The sequence below is a fragment of the Peromyscus leucopus genome, chromosome 6 (assembly GCF_004664715.2).
Source record: "Peromyscus leucopus breed LL Stock chromosome 6, UCI_PerLeu_2.1, whole genome shotgun sequence".
NCBI classification, from domain to species: Eukaryota; Metazoa; Chordata; class Mammalia; order Rodentia; family Cricetidae; genus Peromyscus; species Peromyscus leucopus.
In genome coordinates, this window is record NC_051068.1 from 48,370,071 (window position 1) to 48,380,333 (window position 10,263).

The 10,263-nt window shown below is 38.5% G+C and overlaps 1 pseudogene; it reads right to left on the reverse strand.

The window, feature by feature from the left end:
- Nucleotides 1–547: 547 nt before the first annotated feature.
- LOC114691747 lies at nucleotides 548–2,246 on the reverse strand (annotated as a pseudogene).
- Nucleotides 2,247–10,263: the final 8,017 nt, after the last annotated feature.

Below are 10,263 nucleotides of genomic sequence, written 5' to 3' on the forward strand. Positions count from 1 at the left end.
GGCAGGTGGTTATGGGAGGATGAGACGCTGATTCCTTTTTATTTATTTGCAGTGCTGGGGATCAAACTCTGGGCCACATGCCTCCAAGGCAAGCACTCTAACACCGAGCTGTGCCCCAAAGCCCTCTGGCTTCAATTCTGTTGGGAGCTTATAGGATTTTCTGGTGTCTTCAGTATTGAGTATAAGAGAAAAGCAAAGTCTCCCTTTTGCTAAACTTAAAAAAAAAATGTGCGTTTGTGAGAAAATAATGGTAAATAAAGTTCTGGATGTATACATAAATTCAACCATAAGCTTGTAGTATGGAAATCTCAGAAGACATTAGTAAGAATCCTTAAAAACAAATTAACCTGATCATATTAGAAAATGAAATGGAGTAACACACACGCACATAGTCTTTAAAGTTTGTTTTAAATTTCATGGACTGCATGTTTTTCTTTAACATAGAAGAATAATCACCTTTATTACATGAGCTATGAATGGTGGTTTATTTGCCTTTGCAGGTTTTGATCTTCCTCAGATGGAACTCCAGCTCCTTGCCTACTTGAACCTAGCCCTCTGCTCGGCCACACTGGCTGGTCTTGGGGCCATACAGGCACAAAGCCTATCCTGCTGGGGCCACTCTTCCCGAAGACCACCGATTTTGGTGTTCTTTCTCCTTTCATAATATTTCTTTTGAATTTTATGTAATTGTTTTGTTTTGTTTGTTTGTTTGTTTTAAATCTCTTCCTCCTCAGGAGCCAACTGGGCAGCTAGGGGCAGTGCAGAGTAGGACTGGAACCACTGTCGGTGCGCTGTGCTCTCAATAAGCACAATGCAGTTCTACACCAGGGTCTTGGTGCAGACCAACTTGTTATGGGATGCGTTGTAGACAGCATCAATGATCCCTGTTTTCCAAGTACGATACTCAGAGCCCCAGGAAGAGTTCCTGACATCCAATCTTAAGGCTCAGTACTTCTTACTGTCTCCTCAAACATCCCTCTGTTAGTCCTGCCTATACTTCCTGCCTGGCCACTGTGTCTATATGGCTAGGGCCAATCTTAGTGTTGACATCAGGCTGTCCCAGCTCATACTTCTGTTTATTGTGGTAGAGCTTTCTCTTAGCCCAGGTCTTCTGGAGTTTGTGCTAGTAGTCCTGAGAGATGTCAAACGCTTGATGCTGGCTGGACATAGCAACTACCTGGTTTTGCACAAGTTATAAGAACCCAGTAGAAACCACACATACAGAAGATTTTTAACTTTGACATTCTCTCAGGCTAATCATAAGTAAAGATGACACTCTCATCACGATGGTCAGTTTCCATTACCAGATGCCATCTGCCTTCAAGTGTAAGTAACTGATACTCTACAGTATAATGTGTTACTAAGTTGCCAGGCTCATTTAGGAGTATTAAATGCACGTTTAGCTTAAAATATTTTTTAGTTCAGATGGTTTTATTTTAACAACATCTTATCATAAGGAATGAGTATTTGAATACACATATATATGTAATATCCTGTGAAGAAACAATGAATTTCAGATGGCAGACATAGAACTTGAAATTGTTTTAACTTTTTTTTTTTTTCTTTTCTTTTTTTTTTTTTTTTTTTTCCGAGACAGGGTTTCTCTGTGTAGTTTTGGTGCCTGTCTGGATCTCTCTCTGTAAACCAGGCTGACCTCGAACTCACATAGATCTGCCTGGCTCTGCCTCCCGAGAGCTGGGATTAAAGGCATGTGCCACTGCTGCCCAGCAAAATTGTTTTAATTTTAAGGTGGTGTTTTCAGCTGAGAGGTACACAATATACCATATGTTGTATTCTAGTAAATTTATACTGTTAGAACCTTAACCTAATATGCGCAGAACATTTTGAATAATGAGAGGAAGGCTTTCGGTATTATAAGAATTTAAAACCCAAGACCCAAGTAACGTTAAGGAGACATATCAGTTGGTAAAGTGCCTGATTCACCAGGGCCTGTGTTCAGTCCCCAGTACCCACGTAAAACACGGGGCCTGGTGGCACACTTGAGTCCCAGCACCGGGAAGGGGGACAGGAGGATGCCTGGGGCTCCCTGACCAACCAGCAAGCTAAGCCTAATTAGTGAGTGCCAGGCCAGTGAGAGACCCTGGATTAAAACAAAAGCAAAAACAACAACAAAAACAAAAACCCCAACAAGATTAATGAGGCTAAAGAGATTTAAGGGCACTTACTCTTCTTGTAGAGGACACACGTTGTTCTGTTCCCAGTGCTACCCGGTAACTCACAAACATTGTTTAACTCCATTTCTGGGGGTTTCACCCAGCCTCTATGATCTCAGCAGGCACTGGGAAAGCATGCAGTTCCCTTACATACGTGTAACATATGGAACAAACACAAATCTTAAAAGAAAAGCAAGGTGGGCGGCTTCTGAAATATGATGTCAGACGTTGTCCTCTGGCTTCTACACAAAAGTGCATTTATGTATATATGCCTCTGCATATGTACAAACAGGTACATGCACACAACATAATTTACAGTTATGCTAAAGAATGGCATGTCTGCTGAGGATGTAGAGCATAGATAGTATCCCATAGAGTAAAATGTCTGTACTCTTGCTACAATATTATTAAAATATACACAGTGTATTATAGGACAATACTAATTTAAAGGGGGAAATAATATGCTTTCTTAAAAGACTGGTAAGAAAGTAAGAAAATCAGGCAGCGGTTGTGCACGGGAGGGAGCACAGCGCTCGGGAGGCAGAGCAAGACGTATTTCTATGAGTTCGAGGCCAGCCTGGTCTACAGAGTGAGATCCAGGACAGGCACCAAAACTACACAGAGAAATCCTGTCTCAAATAAATAAATAAATAAATAAATAAATAAATAAATAAATAAATAAATAAATAAATAAACTGGAAAAAAAGAATGTAAGAAAATCATCTTTGGTATGATTCAGCCCAAATTGTAGTTCTTGAATTTCTGACTGTCTAAAGGAAAAGAAAACCACTATTGGTCATGTTTATCTCATCAGCTAACAAAAATAACTGGCAAAAGCAAAGCTGTTTGGGGACCCTAGGTATGTAGAAATGACCAACTTAGTTGACATGAAAGTCATATACATATATATATATATGTATATGTATATGTATATGTGTGTGTGTATGTGTGTGTATACATATACACATATATGTATATACACATATATGTATATACACATACATATATAATACATATATACATATACATAATACATACAAACACACATATATAATTAGCTTTCAGGTAACAAATTCATTTTAAAATGAATCAAGACACATTTACTCTTCTTTCATTCTGTGTTCCTAGCCTGTGCTCTCATTTTGGAAAGTTTTTAGCAGATGCCTTCCTCACTGTGGCTGTGGTGCCTCAGCTGGAATCTTAACGGGTAGATTATGATGTGAAAGACCCTTCACCAACCAGACATGGCACTTAATGCTTTCTCACTGCCATCTCAGCCCTGAGCTAAAAGAACTGCAGATGTTATTGGTTCTGCCCATGTGTTTTCTGACTGAATGTACCTGACCCCTAGCTGGTTTCATCCTATGGAAGAAGACAGAACAGGGGACTCTGTGCTTTCTCCAGATTAGCCTCTTGCTTGAACTATGACAATGAGTACAGGCATGATTATCACTTTCATGTTTGCTGTGTTAAATCAGCTACTCTGGGACCTCTAAGCTCATTTCTCTCCAGTTCATCTGATTCCTTGGTAAATGGTGTTCTAGTCTCCACCCAAAGTACTGGCTCAGGTTTTATGTAATAAAAATATGTATGTTTAATTAGCTAATATACTTTATAAATTTTAGTGGATCTATTAGTTAGATTCATAGGTGAAGGGGATCCAAACTCAGCTAAAAGTTGTTATTAAGAAAATAAGTTTCACAATTATTAGGGGTTAAAGTGAGAACTAGCATCCTTTTAAAATTCTAGAAGAGTCAAGGACACAATGAATTTATGTCAACCAGAAGTGAAAACAAAGGAGCAACATTAAGGACACCCTGCCTACTAATATATACACTGAACACTAGAAATGATTTTTATCATGAATCAGAAGAGGTGGATTCATATTCTTGGTGCCTATGAAAAGTCCCAGATATGAGATCATGATTTGGAGATGAGCAATACATCATAAGTGCAATGTTCAAACTATGACAGTCAATGAGACAGCTGAGGAGACAGTTAAAACTGGTGACAGCGGGGGCAGAAGACAGAACCCTATATAATGGGCTGGCAGAAGGAACTAGTGGGAGCTATGAGTCATGGTCACTTTTCTTCACAAGCATTTACTTCATGGACTTTCAGTAAATCAATTAGTATCACATGGAATTGCAATTATAAAGGCATTTATTGAGGTGACCCTAGTGACTGTTCTTAGCTATATAATTTTCTGAAAATATGACTTTCAAAAACATAAATGAGTAAACATTCTCATGCCCTGCCCCCTGTTCCAATGTCTGTTCTTCCAATGAACTTTCTATAGGATATAGATCATACTAGGTAGCTCAAAATTAAGATATTATTCATTAAGGGATTCCGTTTTCCTAACTTCTAACTGAAGTTGTGTCATGAGTATAATACCTCAAAATCAGATTTATCATCTCTTGTGTATCATAAATAATTGATAAGTAAATTAGAATTTACTTTAAGAATATTAAAATTTAATGAACATAGCAACATTCCCTTAAGTCTACTTAGCATGTTCTTCTGGAGAATATTTTAGTTATTTCTTGTTCCTCCAACTTTTCAATAACTTGCATTGGTAAATTTTATTTCTAAGTTAAAGTACTATTTGATTCTAAGTAACATAAAACACATTTAATGTTAGTGCTAAATAATTATAAAATAATAAGGCCAGTTTGGATGAGATTAGCATAAAGTATTATGTATTGTTTTTTAAGAAATAGTCAATAGGATGTCCAAAAGCCCTAGTTTGTGGGGGAGTAAGAGAGTGCCTGGAGAAGTGCCTGGAGAGGTGTATGCAAAAATTCAGAGACCTTGACACTGTTTCCTTTTCTGAAACCAAGAAACAAAGTCTCAATCCCTCAAGCCGGGTGCTCAGTGCAGATGAGTGGTGAACATTTTTTTTTTTAATTTTTTTTTCTGAAATACCATTTTTATTTTATAATTAACTTGGAGTGGTGAACTTTTGACTCCTAAGTCATAGAATAAGACCTGACCCAGATCTGAGATGACCTTCTTCTGAACAGTGAGATGTGAGAACCTGAAACACATGTGGTGGACACCTGCGTTCAAGAAGAGCTCATTCTGTTTCTATTACAGTCTCTTTATTCAAAGATGCCCTAGGTCTGGAATTCTGAAATCACTCATCAACTGAGGAGTGAAAAAAAGACATCAGAGGGCTAACCCACATATAACTAGAGAAGTAAAATGAATTCTACTGCCACAGTCTCCTCAAGTGCAGAAAAATGAAAATTTCCTCTGTTTTTCTAAAAACTAATTTCTATTTTGAGCCTATGCTTCTTGCCATGCATCAGCAATGGTTTTGTTGGTTAATTACTTGGGTGACTTTCATTAAGTCCATTTCAAAACTTCTTCTTCCCTCCATTTCCCATAGACAGATATGGGCTCATATAGGCATGTCTGAAATGATGGTGTGCTGTAGCCAATGGCCAAGTGCTCAAGCAGTAGCTGTACATCCTGCTTTCTGTTATTCTGAAGCCCATCTCTCTGGGTTTCTAGCATCTAATTAGCAGTTATAAAGATCACTGTAAAGTTAATCAGGCTAGATACAGGTCTTCTTACTGCCCTTGTGAGGCTGTAAAGTTGTCTTGTCTTTCCTTTTACAGAATATGGATGAGTTCAGAAGTTGTCTACAGCTCCTACCACTCACCAAGATGTCATGGACCTGTGACATCATCTCACAGACCTTAGCTTATCTTGTCTGACTATGGATGAAATGGCTTCCACTTTTGCCTTTCCAAACATACACATACAAAGAGTAAAATCACACATTTACAGTGTTCTGGATCTCTCCAAGTTATTCCTCAATCACGTACAATTCTTATTTTGCATGTAAAAAAATCACACCCTGCTATAATTTAGATAATTGTGATATTTCAGTTAAAGAGAGAACGGAATCTGGTTAGCAAGTTAAGATTTCTTTTTTTCTCTGTATACCCTTGGCTGTCCTGTAACTCACTTCGTAGACCAGGCTGACCTCAAACTGACAGAGATCTTCTTGCCTCTTCCTTCTGAGTGCTGGCCACAGGTTAAGATTTGTATTCTAACTTTAATGAAAAGCTAGCTGCTGAATACTGAAGCTCCAGAATTATTATTACTATTATTATTAATTTTAATTTCCATTTATGTTTCTGAGGAACTCCTCTTCCTACTGGCAAGGGAGGCACAGGTCCAGTTTGAATGGGGGGAAAGGTGATGAGTTGCAACAGGAAATTGCCATCTCAGAGAATTACATTGCCACTTCATGTATTATTCACTGTGAGCATTTCCTGCTCTAATCAATACTCTCTAATAAATATGTCATGTGTAGATCCTGCTCTGAGGACCGTCACTGTGCACATCCTGCCCTGAAGACCTTGGTGAGCAGCACTCGCATCCCTCTTTATAAAACAACCAGAGCATTTGACCCAGATCAATGTGTAGACCAGGGCTTATTTTTATCTTACTCCTTTGTATTATTCCACTCTATCACCCTCTGGTTCTCCTCCTCCAACAAAGAATTAGATTAAATTTAGACTTGCTCCATAAATGGAAAGCTGAAATTCATATTGCTCCTCGGTAGATAATGGGATCTAAATATAGGTAGAAAATGCATTTCAAGGGGTAATTTCTTCTTTTTTGTAATCAAAGAACCTCACGCTGCAGGGAGTAAAGAGGTGAATAACACCTAAACTACTACATCTCAGTGACCATCATGACTCTGTACTGACTTTATTCCTAGAGATTACTTAAGAGTAGTCCTCATCACTAGGAAGGGACACTAGTCATGATCCTGCCTGTACATTTACTCATATTTTGAATAGAAGCCTGAATAGGATTTGGATTGCAATTTTTTCCTCTGTTATATGTAAACACACACACACACACACACACACACACACACACACCCCTTACTCTGCAATATTTGCTTAACAATAGTTATTTCACAATTAAAATATAAAAAATAAAAATAAAAAATAGGGCTGGGGAGATGACTCAGTGGTTAAGAGCACTGACTGTTCTTCCAGAGGTCTTGAGTTCAATACCCAGAAACCACATGATGGCTCACAACCATCTATAATGGGATCTGATGCCCTCATCTGGCCTTCAGGAATACATGCAGGCAGAATATTGTATACAAAATAAATAAATAAATCTTTAAAAATAAATAAATAAATAAATAAATAAATAAATAAATAAATAAATAAATAATAGAGTTACAACCCATTTTAAATTGAGTTAATCCTAAATTCACAAAGTAGATAAAGGACAATTAGAGAGAAGGGAGTAACCAGTAAGCTATATTAAGGAGTGGTTTTAATTAGAAGTATTAATTAAATAGATTTAGTTAGAGGTAAAAGTAATATTAAAATATATGACCTCAAATAATTTTTCTTTTCCTTGCTTCTGGCAAAATGCTTATTATCCCAAATGCAGGGCTGCAAGCAGTAATTGGTATTCGCCTTCGTTTGCTGCAATCTAGTTTAACTTTAATTAAATTGAAAATCAATAGTTAAATAATTATGAAAATTGCCTAATCTGGGAACAAATTTTATTCTCTGCTTGCATAATTAATTTATGGAACTAATTGTGCATTAATTTTGCCTCCCAGACTTTAAAAAAATTCAAAATATAGTTTACATGTGATCCAATAGCAGAAACATTTTAGTTTTGTGGATATATGTTTTTATGAGAGGCAATGATCTCTTCATGTTGGGTTTATTTTTATTATATTTAGTTTTGTGTATATATCTGCAGAGTGGATATTTGCAAATGAGTGCAGGCATCTGCAGAGGCCACAAGTATCAGATCCTCTAGTGCTGGAGTTAACAGGCAGTTGTGAGTCACCTGACTTGGATACTGAGAAATGAACTCATGTTCATGGCAAGAGCAGTGTGTGCTCTTAACCTTAGAGCCATTCTCCAACTCCAACCTCATAATCTTGAAATTTGAAAAAAGAAAATTAATTGTTTCATTGTAAGGACTTAGACTATCCAGACAAGATATTTCTACATAAGGATAGAGTCTTCATGAAGAACCTTAATTATGAGAGCATTGAAGTAACATATAGTGCCATTCCCAACTAGGTTAAGATATAAACCAGCTTGATCATGGTGTTTCCCCTGCCAAGTAAGTAAGTATGTAGGAACTCATGAAATTTAGACCAACACCTGTGGAGCCTCCATGGGACTGGACTAGGCCTTCTGCATAATCAAGACAATTGTGTAGCTTGATCTGCTTAAGGAGCCCCCAGGCAGTAGGTTCAGGATCCATCCCTGGTATATGAGTGGGCTTTTTGGAGCCCACTACCTATGGTGCGACACCTCCCACAGCCTTGAGGCAAGGGGAGATGCTTGGTCCTGCCTCTACTGAATGTATCAGGCTCTGCTGACTCCCCATGGGAGGCCTTACCTTCTTGTAGAAGGAAATGGGGGGTGGGTTGGGAGGGAACTGGAGGGGCAAGAGGATGGAAGAGGGGGATCTGTGACTGGTATGTAAAATGAACAAAAAAAAATAGATATAAACCTGAAGGTTTCAGAGCTCTGGAGCAGTAAAAGTCAATTCAACAACAAAAGTTCTTTAGAAATTTAGGGGCTCAGTGCAAGAGGCTTAGTCCTTTCTTATGTAGACTAATGTTCATTACAAAGCCAAGTCAGCTGATATGGCCTCAAGGAATTAAATCAGGCTGGTTGGAGGAGCCCCAGAACAACTGATGCTGTGACAATTTTATTGTGAGCAATTAGACTTTCTATACTTTTATCAGAAACAGAATATGATGGCAATTCCCAAGATCAGTTCAGCTGTAGAGTCAGGATACAGTGACATTTGCAAGCTAAGCAGGTCACACAAGATTAATGTCAAAGACCAGCTGTCCTGTTGAGCATCCATGCTGCCTTCCAGGGAAGGAAAGAGAACCACATAATGGTCTGAATGCTTCAGTGCCTGAGGGAGTGTACCAGTCTTTCAGGAACTGGAAAGCACACAGTGCCCCAGGAGCCATGGACTCTAACCTGAAAAACCTCTTTGAGGCATGCCTCTCAAGGCAGTTAGGCCAGGACAACTCCATGATCCCCTCCACAGTTAAATGGAACTTTATTTTCCCGAATCCCAAAAGGCAGAAGGGACAAAATGACTATGTATGGTGCCTATTAGCATATTGTAGCAAATCCTGGCCTTCAGGTTTCTTCAATATCATAAGTATGTGTTACACATTTCAAAGTCCATGCTAGCATCCTAGCTTTTCTCAGTATTTCTCACCTCCTCCTTTATCCTAAACTTCCTCCAACTCAAGAGCTTCCCTCCCGCAGCTACTCATTCTCCTTATAAGCCTGCTACTTCAGCTCTGTCCTGTGTTCTCTGTTTTCCTCTCTGTCTACCCCCGCCACACACACACACTTCCCTACAATCTCCTGTCTTTCCTTCTATTGCTCTGCTCTATTCCTGCTTCTCGATTGGCTGGGTCCAGTCTACTGGTTATGCTAAGTCTACTACTTTCTCTCTCTGCTTTGGAGTCTTCCAGATTCCTCTGGCTGTTTTTCCTCTCATATCCATAATAAAAACCTTCCCCTTAAACATAATGTGGAACAGTCATATCATCAGTTTATACAATAATCTGCGACTTAGGGCACATGTAATTGAAAGCTCCTTTATGAGTGAGATTTACCCTAAATGCAATGTCCCTTGAGCTCCCTTTCTAGAATCCAACTGCAACCACCTCTACTTTGTGTATCAGCCTGTTGCAAATTCCAGTGTTTCAACTGCAACCACACTCCACATATTTCTGGGTCAATACAGACCTTAGTTAAGATTCCAAACATTGATTTGTGCGTCATATTCTCCTCCTGTATTTATGATGCATAAATTTTGCAGCTGCTCTAGGTAGTCAAGATTTCTCAAATATTTCTCCAGATAGCTCCAGGTTGATTCTGAGTAAAACTATTTACAATCTTCAAATCATATTAATAGTTCTAAAAACCTACGATGTGTGCTCAAAGTCCTTTGAAAACACACATGGTGGTTCTGTGGCTCCCTGTGATCCAGAGAAGATGTCTTTGTAACAAACTGTAGGTTCTGTCAATAGTACTGATCC